We start from the raw sequence: 19,625 nt of genomic DNA on the forward strand, positions 1-19,625 counted from the left end.
AAGGACAGTTGGGGGTTGAACCGGATGCCTAGATTGCACTCTGGTTCGGTGAGTCTGAGGGAGAGCCCAGGGAGGTTGAGGAGCTCAGTTCTGCAAGAATGAAGACTCTGATGGGGGCCAAGGAATATGGATACCATCTTGTCCACATTTAGCTGCAAGAAGTTTGCACTCATCCAGGCCCTAATGTCTGCCAGACAAGCTGATAGAATATCGGCGGGCCTGGAGTTGGTACTGGAAGAGGCAAAGTAGGCTTGTGTGTCATCCACATACATGTGGATGTTTATCCCGTGTCTGCGGATGATATCAACCAGAGGGAGCACATAGATTAAGGAAAAGAAGAGGGCCAAAGATGGAGCCCTAGGGTTCCCCGCAGGTGACTGGGCGGGAGTGGGAGGAGAAACCATTTGCCAAGATGAAATGGAGGTGGTTGGTTAAGTAGGACTCAAACCATGCGTGTGTGGTCTCACTAAGGTGGATGAGGGAGGAGAGGCAGTGGAGGAGGGTGGCATGGTCAACTGTGTCAAATGCAGAGAGATCCAGGAGGACGAGGAGGCAGAGGGAGCCTTGGTCACAGACAGAAAGAATGTTGTTTGTGACTTTGACAAGCGCTGTCTCTGTGCTGTGGGCATCACGAAAACCAGACTGCAGGGGCTTGAGGAGGGAGTGGAGGGAGAGGTGTGCCCGAAGTTGACCTGCAACAATGAGTTCCAGGACTTTGGCAAGAAGGGTAGGTTGGAGATGGGACGGTAGTATGAGAGATTAGAGGGATCGAGGGTGGTATTTTTGAGGAGGGGTGTGATTGACAGAAGTTTTCAGGCGTGGACAGAGCCTGAGGAGAGAGACTGTTTGACCGTGTCGGCCAGCAGGGGGAGAGAAATGAGGAGTTGAGTGACCAGCATCGGTTTATGTTTTGAGTGAGCAGAGGTAACTGTTTACCGGGGGGAGCGGGTGAGTTTGGAAACAACCCTGGATTTCAGGGGAGTCAGGGAATTGAAGGTATGGAGAAACGGTCATTCAGTAGATTGATGGCTGCATCAGGAAATTATGTTTAGGCTACATATGGTGTAGTGTGTGCAGTTCTCAGCACTCATTCCAGAACAAATATCAAAGTCATGGAGATGGTACAGTATTGGTTCAAATAGACGATAACCCAGGCTAAGGGTTTATAGTTTTGAAAATAGGTTCAAAATGGATCAGTTTTCACCGGAACAGAGGTTAAACCATTTGAATTTACAACAATACAATCTATGTTTCTATAGAGCATTTCATGTCAGGAGGACATCTCAAAAGCACTGCACAGTTTGTGAAAGTAAAGACTAAATGGCTTCCTACTATGCTTCCATAACCCACAGCTCAAGGTTCGTCTTTCCTGCCAAGTTCACCTAATCAATGACAATCTTTGTAGGAGACGAGCAATAAAATACAATTCCTATAAGTAAGAGATAACGCAAAAATTTGCTCAAACCTGGAATCCTGGCAAAAGACAATTGTCTTGCTGTCTTGGGGATAGGCATGGTGATGAAATAAAAATAAAATTAGGAGCTAAGCAGAGTTGGAATCAAAACAGGAAATGGAACTATGTCTGAAAACATATGCAAGACAAACCAACTAAAACCAAACCATTGTTTTGCAACAATAGAAACAAATCAGCCAATTAAAATACTTATTAAAAATAATCAGACTGAAATCAAACGAGAATTGGAGTGGCGTTAATATTACATATAGATTTGACCAACAAATTAACCCTTTACTGAGCAGCAATACTTTCTACAGTTATGGTCTCCAGTTTACTGCCATACACATCTTAAATATTTCTAAACCATTGGTCAAAATAATCTTTTTTTTAAGCACTACATTGGCATGTCAGCATAGACTGTATGAGTTCCAAGTCCCGACATGGGGCTTGAAACCACAACTGAGGCGAGAATGCTACTAACTGAGCATGGCTGACACACAAAGATAATAAATACTGTGTGTTTTGTATATAAAATGACACGACAGCAAACAGCAACAGAGAACTGGGACAAATGGCTCATGAACTTGCCCCTGGTTGTAGGTGAGCGAACCCTTGGAAGTTAGGGCAAATTTATTGGCAGATCAATGAGCACATTGAGGATCATGCTGTTCCTCAACTCCAATTTGGTAAGTAATCATTATAATAATAATAATCCTTGCATTTGATATAGTGCTTTTTCACGTCTTCTCGATGTCTCAAAGCGCTTCACAGAATATACTGTAAAGTGAATTGACCGTATATTATCATTAACTCTGCTTTGAACTTTTGCATAGAAAGGAAAGAGTTCCAAATGGTGACTTCATAGGGCAACGAGTTACCAAATAGGGGAAGCAATAATAATAATCTTTGCAATTGATATAGTGCCTTACAGCATCATTGAAATGTCTCAAAGTGCTTCACAGCATTTTACCATGAAGGGCAGTGACTGTATTTGTAGGCAAACCCTGCAGCCAATTTGCACGCAGCAATGTCCCACAAATGGCTAAGAGTGAAGGAATAATTTTATCTGGTTGATCTGTAGTTAACAGAATTTGTTACAATTCCTGTCAGACACAGAAAAAACATTTCAAATCAACATTCCTTACTTAGAGCATTATTCTGATGTACCAAGTTGTGCACAACATTGGAGATAATACAAATGAAATGCAACTTTCTCTGTTAAGCAGGCAAAACTGAGATGTGACTTGATTATGAAGCATTTGCAAAGTTTGGATTCAGTTATTTTTCTTCTGCTGTGTACCAAAATATGCCACTGAAACTTCTGGTATCTGTGCAATATAATTACCAATATGAGAAAAAAATCCTGTATATTCATCTACCAAAGGTCTGTAAATCTATCTGGGTCTTAACCCATTTTAAAATGTGGAGATCACATAGAATTATGGAAAATTCAGTTTCAATTTTTTTTACAGCTCTTAAAAAGAATATGCTTCAAAATTAGGGTTGAATTTAAGAATTATCCACAATTATGCACAATCATAATTTTTAAGACAAAATGGTCTTAGAATTTTACTGGATGACCTTTGAAGTCTACATTTCCTCATGGTTGTAGCCTGAAAATTTAAGATCTCCAAGAACTGAAGAAAACCTACTTCTAAATTAAGACTTAGACATTCAGAACTTGCATGAATAATCTTACATTTTAACTGTAAGCTTAAGGCAAAGACCGCAAGGATATTTTCAGGCTTCTGATCGCATCTTACACTGGACCGTGGTTTGGAATGAGATCCCTAAATAGCTAGCCTATTGTAACAGTCACTAATGTGGCTTTACATTTCAAATAAATCATAGCTTATAACATGACTCAAACAAACTAGAAACATAGAAGACAAACATTTTAGCTCTACCTTGATGCAAAAAAACCTTTTGATAGCATGAGGTCTACAGCTCCTTCAAGAGGTTTCTGATTTCTGAAAGGAAAAGATTATACAAAAGTAACATTTGTGACTGATTGAAGGCAATGAATAGAGGACACTATGTTACATAAAATATTCTGCTGTTGACAATACAAAAATATTGGCAACAACAGAATAATTGGCTATTTTCAACTAAAATGAACATAGGATTTTACAATAACAATGGAATGAAATTTACAATAAACTACAATTAAAGCTTGTGCTTTCCTCAGTGTTTCAAACAAAATTCCCAGCATTCCGAATATGCCCTCTTTAAACAGGTCCAAGGAATGTTTTGACAATAGGGGTTCAGGCTCAGGGCATTTTTTTAAAAAAAAATCAATCTCCTCCTTTCACTAAAGTGGCCAAAGTCGACCTTTGCATATCGCATTGAGCACTCCGACTGCATGGCAAAATAATTGGAAGCTCAGAGAAATAGCTGCTGACACAATGACATACGTAGGAACAGGAATAGATCATTCGGCCCATTGAATTGAATTTGCTCCGACACTTCATTTGTTCATGGCAGCTCTTTATCTTTTTTAATCTATTATTTTGTCATGACATCCAAGCAGCTAATACCTAGTTTACACTAACATAATAGTGGCAATGAAAACAGCCATTAATAATAATAATAATCCTTGCATTTGATATAGCGCTTTTCATGTTCTTCTGGACGTCTCAAAGCGCTTCACAAGACAAACTCTTGGGATTTTTTTTACACATCATTACTTAGAAAGTTGCAGCCACCTCCCCCCCCCCACCCCTGAATCCAAACTTTGCAAATGCTTCATAATTTGTGGGCAAAACGTTTTGATAACAGCAAACCGAAGTCTAATATCAGCTATTGTTGAGGAAGGATCCAAATTTATTGTTTTTGACCAATTTCTTTCCTTTTGAAGGGTGAAAATATGTTAGTTGGGGAAAAAAGGGAACAATATCTCAAGAAGTGCCTCAGGACAATATGCAAGTCCTAAAGAAAGCCCTTGGATTTGATGTTGAGTTCTGATCAGCTCTGAGGTGATCTCTTTACATGCTATGCTGCCAGCCTGGCTCTGTTGGTAACACTCTCTCAAACAGTACAGTGCAACATCAGTCAACTAAGAAGGCCATAAATTTATGCAGATAACAACGGATATTTAGATAAAATTCCAAAGTCAAGAGTTTAAAACAACACAAGAACAAAGCTCCAGACCTTTATATCTGTTATGATCTACTAAATAAGATTACAGGCTTGAAATCACTCCCATATATCAGTAGTTTTTATAAACACTATCACTTTAATTAGTTTGCAACCCAAATTTAATTGTTAGGAAATTATATTAAATAGCTCACATAAAATGAAATCGGCAGATATTTCATGTGCATGTTGCTTATTGAAGATATTTAATTCAAGTTGTTGGACAAAGGAGGAAGAATACATTGGAGGCCTGTTTATACCGCTGTGACTGTATCTAAATCCCAACGTATTATAATAAAGCACATTAGGGAGTTTTATTGTGCATCTGCTCAGCCTTCTCCGTGTATATAATAATTGCATTTGATGTAGCGCCTTATCACATCTTCGAAACGTCTCAAAGCACTTCACAGAATGTATTGTAAAGCGAATAGACTATTTTGTGGGCAAAACGCAGCAACCAATTGCGCACAGCAGCGTCCCACAAACAGTCATGGATTCAAGTGACCAATTTTTTTAAGGAATTATTACCTCCATAAAGGTGATCTGCTAATTGACTAACAACCAGGTTTTACGTATTGCTAGGTAAACAGAGGTGTGTGTGTGTGGAGTAAGGAAACTTGCCCAATATTTTGCCCTGCCGGGAATCAAACCCATTTCTCTCGCTTGCGTGGCGATTGCTCTAACCACTGAGCTACAGGACTTCACTAGTGTACCAGCTAGATCCCACACTAAAAAATGGTTGACTTCCGGTCATTATCTTACCACTGACATCACACAAAAAATAGTAAGAGACAACAACAACAACAACCTGATGAACTGGAAGCCAGCCATGTTTTTTAGCGTGGAAAGCTAAAATTATCAACTTCCAGGTAATCAGATCTCTGTTGATGCACTTTCTGATGCTATGTGTACACCACAGGAAGTGATATCTGTAGTAATCTAATGACCCAGATGTTGGCCAGTTCAGTGTGAGAACCAGTTGGTCAGCAGGCTGCATGTGCAAATGCACACTAAATGGTGTGCAACCATATAATAACCAAATCTGCACCGTCTCTGAGGTGTTTAAAATTATCAAAGGATTTGATAAAATTAGCATAAATAGGCTGTTTCAATGGTTGGGGAGTCCTTAACCAGGGGACAAGTATAAGATAGTGACTGGGGGAATCTAAAGAGAAGTTAGGAGGAACTACTTCACTAGAACTCACTGTGGTTGAATCAGATAGTACAGATGCATTCAAGAAGATGCAAGACCTTCACATAATGGAGAGGGGAATAGAACAACAACAAATTATGTTTGTATAGTGCTTTTCACATCAGGAGTATGTCCCAAGGCAGTCAGGGATCCACACTGCTGGTGATTGGGATCAGGAGGATGGGGAGAAGGGGGTAGGGGTCGAAGAGTGACCGGAGGCACAGTCGAAGGGGAGGGTCTTTAGACGGGCTTTGAAGGAGCAAGGGAGGGGGCAAGGCAGAGGGACTGTGGGATGGAGTTCCAGAGGGTGAGGGCAGAGAAGGCCCACCTGCCAATAGTGGGGCAGGCAAAGCCGGGGACGTGAAGCAGGCCAGAGCCCGCTGAGCGAAGGGAATGGACAGGTTGGTAGGGGGTTAGGAGGTCACAGAGGTAGTGAATAGCATGCCCGTGGAAGTGTATGTTAGGGAGTAATGAATGGGTGGAGACTCATGTGGAGTTTAAACACGTGGGAGACTGATTGCGCAAAGTGGCCCATTTCTGTGCTGTTCATTCCTCATAAACCTTTATAATAAGTCTTTATAAAAGGAGCACATTATAAAGGAATTGCACTGTATTTAGCTAAAATCTCCAACTGTACTGGGAAAAAGTTATACATTCCTCACTAGGAGGCTTCTTCCCAACATCTACTGTTGGTATTTTGTTTTAAAAAAGTAAAGCATTCAGTCAGAATGTGAAAAAATTGTGTGAGTAAAATCAATCAAAATGCCCCCTCCCCACCACATGTATATAAAAACAGGGCAAATTTAAAGAATTTCCATTTGATAGATATTTCAGTGAGATAACGTTAAATATTTCAATGGTAATTATCTGATACGTTTTTTTGGAAGAAAACATGGCAGCAAGGTCCCACCCAGAGGCATAAGGTGAATGACTAATTAATCATTACAACAACAACAAAATTACATTTGTATAGCGCCTTTCACGTCGGGAAACTCCCTTTTCTTTTTAATAATGTTATTGGATTTTTGATGTTCATCTTAAGTAGATGGTACTGTAGCTCTGACATGCAGTGCTCCCCCAATATGGCACCGGAGTGTCCAGCAAGACGACAAGCTCTAGTACTGGTAAATGCGACTTAAACCCACATCCTACCTATCCAGAGCCAAGAAAGCCACTAACTGAGCCGAGATCCTACCAAAACAGTCAGCCTTTGTCAAAAAAATATATTCTTACTCAATAAGTTGATGATGATTCTGATGATAGTTAATTAAAACCTCAAAGTGCAGGGACTTCAAGTATAAAAGCCAAGTGCCACATCCTGTCTCAGGCGGCTTTGCACTATTTCTGACATGCACCAGTAGTCGAAATGGTTGTATCTGAACCCAAATAGCTGCAGGAAGTAAAATGTTGAACTTCAAAGGGAATTAAAATTGATTTATAAACTGTGAAACCTTTCATTGGAAACCATTTCATTCATGGGATCACTCTGTATTTATTATAGGAAATGCATGTTGAAATAGTGTCTGTTTTCTTTATTTGAAAATAAATAAAAAGTTACCACCAAAAACTGGGTTACGTTGTCCTTTTCACTTCTGCAAATAAATCCAGCTTTGAATAAACATTAAATGTTGCCGACTTTGTAGGACAAAGCTTAAAATTGGCAAGCAACTGGCATTCCTACATCTTTTTACCAACACCGTAAGCTCCCAGTGAATACATATTTGAAAGGATTCAGCGTTAGTAATTGATGACACAAACATGTTGGAAGAAATGTGTTCGGAGGCAAAATGTGTCAAAGGTCTATATTCAGGCATGAAACTGTTACTATGTAACTATCTCCACAAGTAGCGATTGATATAGCAAGGCAGTTAACTTTACAAAACATAAACAAAGAATAACTGAGCTGGGAGCACACTCCAGTACAAGCTTTAACAGTAACACAGGATTTGGATGCCTTCACAAAACCATTCATTTGCTATTTCTCATTTGTAAGATCATCCAATGCTTTCGATTACAGCACAGCACACCACGTGAAGGGCACTATATGAATGCAAGTTGTTCTTGTAGCTTTCTTCTCCCAGGTCCAGTGAGCGAGCCATTATTTTTTGTTCATAAATAATCTCTAATTATACAGCACAATACGGTATTATGATTTTTTTTCACAGATTCACTTTAATGGATTAAGAAATCCTAAGAGTTTCTATGTACAATGTGCAGCACGATTAAGAAACAATAGTGAGACTATACCCAAGTGAGAAGGGTTTTGGAAAGAGGATGAGGACGGATGGAGGCTAAACACAGAGACTGACCAGTTGGGTCAAATGGCCCGTTTCCATGCTGGAAGTCTATGTATGTAGTTTAATTACTGTTTTAAAATATAAAACCTGATGTTTAGTCAAAGTAGTGGGGTCAATAAAAAAAAATCCTCTTTAAAGCAGTAAAATTAATGACTGGTGCCTCGCCACTGGAAAACGCTTTGTGACAAACTGCATCTTTTGCAGGAAACTGCATGTGCCAACCTGAGACACCCCAGCTCCAACTGGATATTGATTAATTACCACTCATGACTTAGGATTTAACCATGCATAATGATGGAAATTGTGCTGGTCAGGAAAGTAAGAATAATTCCTCAGGTGTCAGCTTGGTTCGGTTCATAGCCACTGTCACCACTGGGTCAGAAGGTTATGGATTCAAGCCATACATCAGACCTTCAGTTCATAGTCCAGACTGACTGCAGTACCAGGGATGTGCTGTATTGTCAGACGTACTAATATTTAACCAAGGTTCCAATTCATGTGAAAGATCCCAAGACACGACTCAAAAAGAAGTGAATCGTTGCTGGTATCTTGGTCTACAAATAAATTTCTTTCATGGCTGTTTGTGGGGCCTCGCCGTGTGAAAAATGGCTTGCCATACAGGCCTACTGCTTTGCACTTGACAGCAGTTCCCGGTTAAGCACATTGATTAATTTAACTAATTAATGTAATTAATATGATCAAACAGTAGCAACAGACACATCAATACAACCATTTTAAAAAAGTTGAGAAGTTGACAAATTGAAAGCATATTAAAATCCTTTTTTTTGTCCATTTTGATATTACAGTGCTTGCTGTGTAAGTCATTGTTGTGGTTTCTATCTTAAAGCTGAAATGAACACGATTCTTTTAGCCCAACGAGGTGGAAGAAGTAGTCCAATGCTACAGAAAATTTTCTAGATGGTTTGTAATGATAATTTTAACTTTTTTTGCAGCAGGACCCTGCTCTTCATCATATTCCTCACTCTTTGCTAGGGAAGCAGAAATTAAAATTTTAAAGGACAATGCCAGTGGTCTAGAAATCCCACATTACAATGATCTCTGCTACCAAAAGCACAAACAACTCAAAATAGCATGGAATGGAAGCGGACTTCCTTAGCTCCCACCTAGGAATAGTAACATTGAATATGAGGTATTGTCACTTTAAACTTATACTGGAGTCAAGAGGAAGTGAATGGTATTATGATGAACTGAACTTTTCTTTCACCAGATCAACCACAACCGGATGCAAGAATTGGCAGGTACACTTTAGCTGTAAAAAACACTTGAGACGTTACTGAAGGTACAAGCTAAATATTCACAAACACATCTTTAATGCACCAAATACATGAAAACATGCATTCAATTTTTTTTTGAAACTCAGTAAAGCTGTTACTAGTTCTGTTCACAATTTAGTCAGTTATTAGGAGGCACTAGTTCCTGGCTTGCATTTTTGGAGGAACTAACACATCAACACCATTAATTTGTTACAATTTTGTAAAAGTGCATATGCTTAGTTGTGAGTAATCATTCTTCAGTGTAAAATAAAATAACCTTTACATTGAATACAGCACCTTTTCACATCGTAGAGATGTCTCAAAGCACTTCACGGGATTTACTGTAAAGTATAGTGACTGTGCATTTTGTAGTTAAATGCAGCAGTCAATTTGCACACAGCAATGTCCCCAAGAAAAATTAGCTGAAGTAAAAACCCTGAATTAAAAATAAGTTTCAACAATCTTATTTGAAACAAAACCATAAAAATAGAATTTTTTTTAACATACAACAACAGCAAAATTGCATTTGTATAGCGCCTTTCATGTCAGGAAGACGTCCCAAGGCACTGGACAGACAGAGTTTTGGACCCAAGCTGGGGGTCGGGATTGGGGAGGGTGAGGGGGGGAAGCAGGGTGATCGAAAGGAGGGTCTTGAGATGGGTCTTGAAGGAGGCAAGGGAGGGGATGAGGTGGAGGGAATGCAGGATGGAGTTCCAGAGGGCGGGGGCAGAGTGGCAGAAGGCTTGCCCGCCAATGGTGGGGCGGGTGAGGTAGGGGACGTGAAGTAGGCTGGAGCCCTCTGAGTGGAGGGAGCGGGCAGGATGGTAGGGGGTTAAGGTCACAGAAGTAGGGGGGAGCAAGGCCATGAAAGGCTTTGAAGGTGGGGACCAGAATGTTGAACTATATCTTCTGTGGATGGGAAGCCAGTGGAGTTGGGTGAGGATGGGATGATAGGGTCACAGAGCCTGGTACGGGAGAGGACACGGCTACAGCGTTCTGGAAGATCTGCAGCCTATGGAGGGAGGGGTTTCGGAGGCCGACAAGCAAGGAGTTTGTATAGTCAAGCCTCAATGTTATGAATGCATGTATGAGGGTATTGGTGGCCTGCGGTGTGAGAGTGGTGGAGCCAGGTGATGTTGCGGAGGTGGGGGAAGGCAGAGCAGGTCATGGCACGGATGTAGGGTAGAAATGATAGTTGAGGGTCAACAAGGCACCAAGGTTTGGACTGGCTTAGTAAGGTGTGCAACCATGGATGGTGATGCTCTCAGCGACTGAGGTGTGAAGGGCCGGACGGGAGACAATCAGGAGAGTCTCGATCTTGTTGATGTTCAACTGAAGAAAGTTAGTTCTTATCCAGGACTTGGTGTCTGCCAGACATTCTGTCAGGACAGCAGTGGTCCTGGTGTCAAGGGTGGAGGCAGAGAGCTCCAGTTGGGCGTCATCCACATACATGTGGAAGTTGACCCCATGTCTGCATATGATGTCACCAAGAGGGAGCATATAGATGTTGAAGAGGAGGGGACCAAGGACAGAGCCCTGAGGAACGCCGCACGCGACGGTGTGGGGGCTAGAGGAGAAAACAGTTGTGGAGGTGGTATGAGAGGTACGATCTGAACCATTCAAGGACAGAAGTGTGAAGGTTGAGGTGAAAGGCGGTTAATGAGGATAGAGTGGTCAACAGTATCAAAGGCAGCAGGGAGGTTGAGGAGGACGGGGGAGACAGAGGGAGCCCTGGTCGCAGATGGACAGAATGTCATTTATCACTTTGGCCAGGGCTGTTTCTGTGCTGTGGGCAGCACGGAAACCCGATTGGAGGGGGTTCGTGAAGGGAGTTGTGGGAGAGGAAGGAGCGAAGTTGGGAGGAGCGAAGCAATGACTCGTTCCAGGACCTTGGAAAGGAAAGGGAGGTTGGGGATGGGGCAGTAGTTTGAGAACAGGAATGGATCCAGGGAGGTTTTTTTTAAAAGAATAGAAGTGATGATGGCTGTTTTTAAAGGGGTGGGAATGGTACCACTGGACAGGGAGAGATTTATCATGTCTGTGAGTAGAGGGGCAAGGAGGTGGAGCTGGGAGGTAAGGAGAGTGGTAGGGATGGGGTTGAGGGAGCAGGTGGTCGGTTTCATGTGGGTTACAGGGTGAAAAGATAGGATTAGGAGACAGGTTAAAATGTGTGGAGGGAGGGATGGGTAGGGGCCGGGCTGAGAGGGAGAAATGGGGAGGGGGTAATAGATGGAAGGGCAGAGGAGTTGAGTGGATCCCCTCGACTTTGTATTCGAGGAAGTCCAAACTGTCAGCAGACTGAAGCATCTTAAATCACTTTATGTTAATTACTGTCAAATACAGTGAATCCTTTTATAGGTAAAGAGGCAACCATTTTCTCAAAGCATGAACCCCCGCATAGCCACAGAGCAGATTTTATCTGGAGGATTGTTGGCCATGACACTGGAGGAAACTCCACTCTCTTTCAATGTGCCATAGTAGCTTTGATATCCAACTGAACATTCAAATTACTCTCTGGATTAAAATCTCACCCGAAGGACAGCTTCTCTGACATTACAAGCTGGCCCAATACTGAATTCGAACATCAACCTTGGACTATGAGCTCAAGTTTCATTTTCCACTGCGACACAAATTTCCAAACTTCCACTCTATTTTTAATAAACTCATTTGTTTTTCAAGTTCTAATCAAAGGGAAAAAGTGTAAACAGTCTCATTACTGAACACCGATAATCCACGCCGACCTTCAGTATTACTGTATCTGCTTCCTGATTCATCTTATGTGGTTAGTTATAAATCTCGAGTCAGAAAATAAAAGTAGGAAGATTTGGACTTCACTGCATTACTCCAAGATTTTTGCGAAACTTTCATGACCCACTTTTCAAGACATTGAGGTTCAAAGCTGAAACTTGTAGTCTGGCATTGGAAGTGAACTCCACTCTTGCCAACAGCATCCCTTTTGTGAGACCAAAAGGCTGAATTTTCAAACATACTTTTAAAAAAATTCAGTGTTTTACATTGATTTACACATTTTTCACTGAAATTACAATTTGCATTTAACATGTAGGTCTACGCCACTATTCAGCTTGTGGACTAACGGCAGGGACACCAAATGTTACATTTCTCCATTGTTCTCCCCAACTACACTGAGTTTCCACTGTCATGCCAGTCTGCCCCCCACCACTTATTTAAATAACCACCAGTACTTCAACTCAGAAAAATGAGCACAAATTGGAGGGAGGGGCAGACAGATGAGATCCTCAGAACCAATGCATTTCAATGAGTTCACAACACTGCACAAAGGAAATAGGAAGAGCAACAGGAAAGAGATATAGTACTGGCTTTTAATAGCGCATTTTTGAACACATCATGAGAAATTGGAAATGTACGTATTTTCTCCTCTACCTCCTGTACTACAACATGTTTTGCACCAAAATGAATGGGCTACTTTGCCTCTGTAGACCTTTGCTCAATTAAATTCCCAGTAGCAAGCAGATTTCCACGTTGCCTAGCATTCTTTTCAGTCATCTGAAATATGAATATCTGAGTCCTGTAGATTAGTGATTAAAGCACTCGCCTTGGTTTGAGTCCTGGGTTCGATTCCTGTGCAGGGCAAAACTTTGGACAGGTTTCTTTACTCCACTTGCCTGTTTACCTAGCAGTAAGTAGGAGCCCAGTGGTTAATCGATTAGCGAATTGTTTTTCTGGGAGTGATAATCCCTTCAAAAAAACAATAATATGGTCACTCAATCCACGACTGTTTGTGGGACACTGCTGTGTGCAATTGGCTGCCATGTTTCATCCATAAAATATACAGTCAATTCACTTTAGAGTATATTCTATGAAGTGCTTTGAGGTGATAAGGCTCTATATCAAATGCAAGGATTATTATTATAATAACGGTTGTACACAGTAACTAACAATCTCAGACGTGTCCTCGACACAATCAAACACTGAATAAGATACCAATTAACTGCTTACTATTGGGAACCAACTTGATATTTTCTGGTAATAGAACAGTATTGGTTTACAAAATTGGCGTTCAACACATATGTTTTCGTCAAATAAACACTAGGGAGATTTTGAGTATGCAGAATTGGTAAAGAAAGGTCCTCAATCAAGTCACTGGCTTCAATTGTGGCTTCTGACCAAAAGTAATGAGAATCAGTTCCATAATCTAGGCTCAACATTTCATTTTTTGTCTGTCTGTTCTTGTTTAAGATTGGAGGAGATCCACACAGTTTGAGATCAATCTCAAATTGATCAAAGACCAATAATGATGCAGAATGTTCTCAGAGAAGCAAAAAAATAGATTTTAAGATCGAATTTGCCTCCTTTTCCTTCTAATGAGCTGGAATCCAATATCCTAATCTGCATTGTCATATATGGAGTGCAGCTTCCTTGCTTAATCTTGATTCGCAATGAGGCAGTGCCATAAGCAACCATTTTTGACCAGGCTTACATACAACACTTGTGTTTTATTGCCTTGTGGTTGACTATAGACAAAACACAATGCTGAGGTGGATTTACTTTATCACCAAATTCTGAGTTCCAAAATCAATTCCTGACCCTGGCTAGAATAATACTGGCAAATAGAGATCATATTTTTACAGAAGGTAGGTACACAAACTTTCTGCGTAAGAAACATTCCAAAATTGATATTGGAGTTTGTATCATTTTACTGCCAATAAACAAGGTTACAGTTTTTAGATCATTCCAAGAATTCAGCATTTTGAATTCTGAGAATCTTTGAATAACGCTCAGTTTTACAAATATCAGTTTCTGGAATGAGGAAGAAGGCACGATAAATGTTTCAATAGGAAGAATGGGAGAGCAAGGTATTACATGGGGAGGAAGCAAAGAGAGAAAAATGTTACAGGAGAGGGCAAGGAGGAGGAATGAAAGGGAAAGGTTACATGGGGGCAGGAAGAGGAAACCAAGAAAAATGTTCGATGGGAGGAAGGGACAAGAGAGAAGTGTTATATTGGAGAAAGGGGCAATAGAAATGTTACATAGGGAGGAAGGGTTAGAGAAATTAACCCTTCCTCCCTATGTAACATTGCTCATGCCCCTTTCTCCAATATAAGAAAATGCTTTTACCTCTTGGGACTTATACATGTGATATAGCACTACATGTTGAGGGTAATGAAGACAACTTGGCTACTTCCCAGTTATGTCAGAATACTCACGGGATATATATTTTACTCCATCTGTCTTAATAAGATCAATGTATACATCAAGAAAAAAAAGAAGAGCTTTATTACAAAATAGGGGGTTCATTTGTGAAATTATCAGTGTCACCTCCTGTGAAGCTTTAGTCAATGTGAGTATTATTGGTGTTTGCGACAGGTTTAAAATACAGTACATTTTCTTGGAATACATTTTGACTTTTACATCTACTTACATCCAAAGTAAATATTATTTCACTGTTTGGGATTCAATGACACATCCACAAATTGCATCCTTCATTTTCTTTTCAGGAAGTTCTCTTCTATTCAACTAACTCCATTACAATGTTGCATTTAAACAAGCAATTTCCTTGTCACTTGTTGCTAAATGAAACAGTGAGAGAATTAATTCCCAGTGAAGAAACAAATACATGGTGAAAGGGGGATTGGGGATGGAGAAGGAATGCAATAATAATAATCCTTGCATTTGATATAGCACCTAATCACATCTTCTAGACGTCTCAAAGCACTTCATAGAATATAACGTAAAGTGAATTGACTAATTTGTAATACAAAACTAATAATGTACTATATAATAATGTACAGTACAGCTCAATACAACAAAGGTAACAGCTCAATGCAATTCAACAAAACTGTACTGTATAAAGAATTAAACAAACAAGAGTTTTTAAGGCTATAAGATATGTCTGAGTCATGTGTTACTGTTTACTTATTTACTTATGTACCCTGTAGGTTGCCCACATTCACAGCATTACACCTACAGCAGCAGCACTGTCAACAAGTGATGCTGTTGCTTCTTATTCTGACCTCAAAAAGAAGTGGCTTTCCGCAGCAACTCCAAAGGAAAGTAAACTGCCAACTATAATGTGACCATTGTCACTGGAGGGTCTGCTGATGATCCTGACAGTTTATTGAACAAGCAGCTGAACCATGCAGACTCCGAAGATTTGAGGCTCAACACTCCAGTCTGTGCTGAGTTAGCTCATCTCAGCTGAGGTGGCACTGGAAGTGTTAAAATTAGCTTCACTGCCAGTCACCGGAAATAAATCATCCACTGTTCATTATCCAGGCCTCTCCTTCCTCGGGAGATGTTCGTGAATGAGTGCCAGGTAAAGACAGGTTCAGGCATAGCTGTAATGCATTCTTCAATTAAACAGCCTTTGCCACACTTGCTGTCAGGCATAAAGCATTTTGATTATGCAACACCAAGAAACCCATCTTATGGTAGTTTTCCATTGTTTTGCCTGTATGTACTTCCTTTTGCGTTCATTTGCAAAAGTGCGGTACCCAGAAATAAACTGACCAACCACAACTTTAATACAACTGCACATGTGCATTCGTTTTCCTGCTCTGGCAACCATTGGAAATAATACAAATTACATCTGTAATGTTCATTTGTATAGCGCCTTTCACGTCAGGAGGACATCTTACGTGAAATAATGCAACAGGATAATAGAACATTACAAAATAGAACATTACAGAAATATTATTTGAAATACAGGCTCAGCAGGCACTGCCCACTTCACATCTGGCCCACTACCAATTGCATTCGGGTTTTCAGCGTATCTGCCCCCATTCACTGAAACTCCATCCTGGAGACCCTTCAAATCACCTCGTCCCTCGCCTCCTTTAAACATGCCATAAAAATGTAAATTTGTATAGTATGGTTTCCCCCCCCCCTCCACCACTTCAAGGCTCCAAACTACACAAGAGTAAAATTGCAACTACTAAAATAAGCATTGATTTGAGTCTTGCAATACAACAACAAAATTACATTTACAGAGCGCCTTTCGTACCAGGAGGACGTCCCAAAGCGCTGAACAGTCAGATGTCGGGGCCCAAGCATGGGAGAGGGATGGTGTAGGGGTGAGAGAAGGCAGAGAGGTGGGAGGGAGACTGAAGGCACGGTCTAAGAGAAGGGTCTTGAGATTGGCCTTGAAGGATGCAAGGGAGAAAGCGAGGCAAAGGGACCGTGGGATGGAGTTCCAGAGTTTGGGGGCAGAGAGGCTGAAAGCCCAGCCACCCATGGTAGGGTGGGTCGGGCAGGAGACATGGAGCAGACCTGAGCCTGATGAGCGGAGGGAGCGGGCAGGTTGGTAGGGAGTCAGCAGGTCAGAGAGGTAGGAGGGGGCAAGGCCATGGATGGCCTTAAAGGTGAGGACGAAGATTTTGAACTCAATCCTCTGGGGAATGGGGAGCCAGTGGAGTCGGGTAACCAACTGGTAACCAGCTGAAAGTGGGCTCATGGTCGAATGCATGACCATTTTTCCTGCAGAGACAGATAGCAATCACAAGCAGGAATAACATCCAATTTTTTCTCGCTACAGCCTTGATACTTTGACGCTAATGATAACATCAGTTAAGATTGACAAACTCGATGTCAAGCCTCAGGCCCTTCCTGTTTATCACATGATGCATTTAGTCATAGATCTTGCAGATAAAGATCGCAACAATAATATTATTATCAAAGGTTAACAACACCTCACTGGGTCAAAACAAAACATTTGAAACACTAAAATAATCACCATCAGCCGAACGGTCATATCTCACACATTTTCAGCAAAGCCCACGAGTCACATATTTATGATGAAACAATTTTTTGTGAACCTTAATGTCACATACATCATTCTAGCTCCTGTACATTTATTCCCCCTCCCAACTAATCGTTTTTGCTTAAAATGATTCATAGTTAACAGTGGCCTGGCTTTGGCATGTATAAATAGGCTTGGGGATTGGCTCAACAAAGGCTACATCAGAACATTTTTCAAGAAATACAAAATCCTCCGATGCAGTACCCCTTCCCTCTCCACCCAAGAAAACCTGAGATACTCAGATGCAATTTGCCAAAATAAGATAAGACACTCAGATGCCTTATTCCCTGCCTTACAGCTCTCAAGGTGTTCTTTACTGTTTCGGACACAGGAACATTTCCATGTGTAGCTGGATGCATGCAGTGTATTTGGACCGCTCAGCCTTTTAAAGCAGGGCGAGGGGCTTCCTCATATGTCTGGCAGCCAAACTGACACAGAACAAAGATGTTTGGGGGAAATGGCTCCTGTGTTGATTTCTCTTTTGAAATAGCAATTGCAATGACCACAAACACACACACACACACACACACACACAATCCTTTTTAAAGTGTAACCAGCTCCAAAACAGCGACGTATGTCACCGTGTGGAGAAGCCACAACTATACAAATATATGTATATATATATATAGAGAGAGAGAGAGAGAGACTGAGAACAACAAAAGGCCAAACGCGGCAGCTGTTGCGATAGGAAGTTACCAAAAGCAGAAGTGGATACTACTCGATGCCTTTTGTTGTTGTAAACAAACAAAACCCTCGGGCCCTGCAAAACAGGTCCTACTGGTCACCACACCAGGAGAGGCCGAGCTGCTGCTCCCCACCACACACACCACACCAGGAGAGGCCGAGCTGCTGCTCCCCATCACACACACACCACACCAGGAGAGGCCGAGCTGCTGCTCCCCACACACACACCACACCAGGAGAGGCCGAGCTGCTGCTCCCCACACACACACCACACCAGGAGAGGCCGAGCTGCTGCTCCCCATCACACACACCACACCAGGAGAGGCCGAGCTGCTGCTCCCCATCACACACACCACACCAGGAGAGGCCGAGCTGCTGCTCCCCACACACACACCACAACACACCAGGAGAGGCCGAGCTGCTGCTCCCCACACACACACCACACCACACCAGGAGAGGCCGAGCTGCTGCTCCCCATCACACACACCACACAGCTCAGTGCCCGGACTGGGCACCAGCAGCAGCTAACGTGGCTCCGACACACACAGCCCCCGACACCCGGACCCTATACACAGCCCCCGACACCCGGACCCTATACACAGACCCCGACACCCGGACCCTATACACAGCCCCCGACACCCGGACCCTATACACAGCCCCCGACACCCGGACCCTATACACAGCCCCCGACACCCGGACCCTATACACAGCCCCCGACACCCGGACCCTATACACAGCCCCCGACACCCGGACCCTATACACAGCCCCCGACACCCGGACCCTATACACAGACCCCGACACCCGGACCCTATACACAGCCCCCGACACCCGGACCCTATACACAGACCCCGACACACACAGTTTCCCGACACACAGACCCCATTTACACAGCCCCCGACACACAGCCCCGACACACAGACCCCAATACACAACCCCCGACACACAGCCCCGACACACAGACCCCGACACACAGACCCCAATACACAGCCCCCGACACACAGACCCCGACACCGGGACCCCATTTACACAGACCACAAAGGCAGCCGAAGCCCCTTTTTTAGCTGAGCTGCAAGGCCCCAACCGGGGGCCGCGGCGCCCCTCACAGGCCGCTCCCGACTCCCAGGCCCGGGGCCCGGCTCCCGGCTCCCGGCCCCGGCCCCGGCACCGGCGAGGGGTAGCGGGGGCAGCGCCGAGCACCTGTGGCTCCGACCCCCCGCCTCAGGGCCGGACCCAGACCCCGGGAGCCGCCGAGAGTCGATGACAAAGCGACGGCGGCTTAACGTGATTCCCCGCCGACAGCAGCTGCAGCTGTAACCCGCACTCACTGCCTGGTCTGGCGGCCGCTCTCTGGGTCCGGTCCGGTCTGCGGCTCTCGCGCTGCTGTCCCTCTCCGCCAACAACAGCTGAGGATGTAAACACTGCGTCACGTGACACCAGCCCGTCCGCCCGCGCAGCACTGCACAGCCCCACACCCCCACTGCACAGCACTGCACAGCCCCACACCCCCACTGCACAGCACTGCACAGCCCCACACCCCCACTGCACAGCACTGCACAGCCCCACACCCCCACTGCACAGCACTGCACAGCCCCACACCCCCACTGCACAGCACTGCACAGCCCCACACCCCCACTGCACAGCACTGCACAGCCCCACACACCCCACTGCACAGCCCCACACACCCCACTGCACAGCACTGCACAGCCCCACACACCCCACTGCACAGCCCCACACACCCCACTGCACAGCACAACACAGCCCCACACCCCCACTGCACAGCCCCACAGCACTGCACAGCCCCACACCCCCA

At 43.3% G+C, this 19,625-nt stretch overlaps 1 protein-coding gene across 4 annotated transcripts in view; it reads right to left on the reverse strand.

Annotated features, from left to right (window-relative positions):
- pcmtd1 (protein-L-isoaspartate (D-aspartate) O-methyltransferase domain containing 1) overlaps nucleotides 1-19,292 on the reverse strand; it is a 33,783-nt gene extending 14,491 nt beyond the window's left edge. For 2 of the 4 annotated variants that reach the window (XM_042331781.1, XM_042331784.1), the window contains exons 1-2: nucleotides 19,141-19,205; nucleotides 3,364-3,426 (exon numbers count right to left, since the gene is read on the reverse strand). The gene's annotated coding sequence lies outside the window, so the exon portion shown is untranslated. Of the gene's footprint in view, nucleotides 1-3,363; nucleotides 3,427-19,140 lie in introns of all 4 variants that reach the window. The other 2 variants (XM_042331785.1, XM_042331782.1) reach the window with 2 other exon arrangements.
- Nucleotides 19,293-19,625: the final 333 nt, after the last annotated feature.

This window comes from Callorhinchus milii, unplaced genomic scaffold (genome assembly GCF_018977255.1).
Source record: "Callorhinchus milii isolate IMCB2004 unplaced genomic scaffold, IMCB_Cmil_1.0 Scaffold2, whole genome shotgun sequence".
Classification (NCBI taxonomy): domain Eukaryota; kingdom Metazoa; phylum Chordata; class Chondrichthyes; order Chimaeriformes; family Callorhinchidae; genus Callorhinchus; species Callorhinchus milii.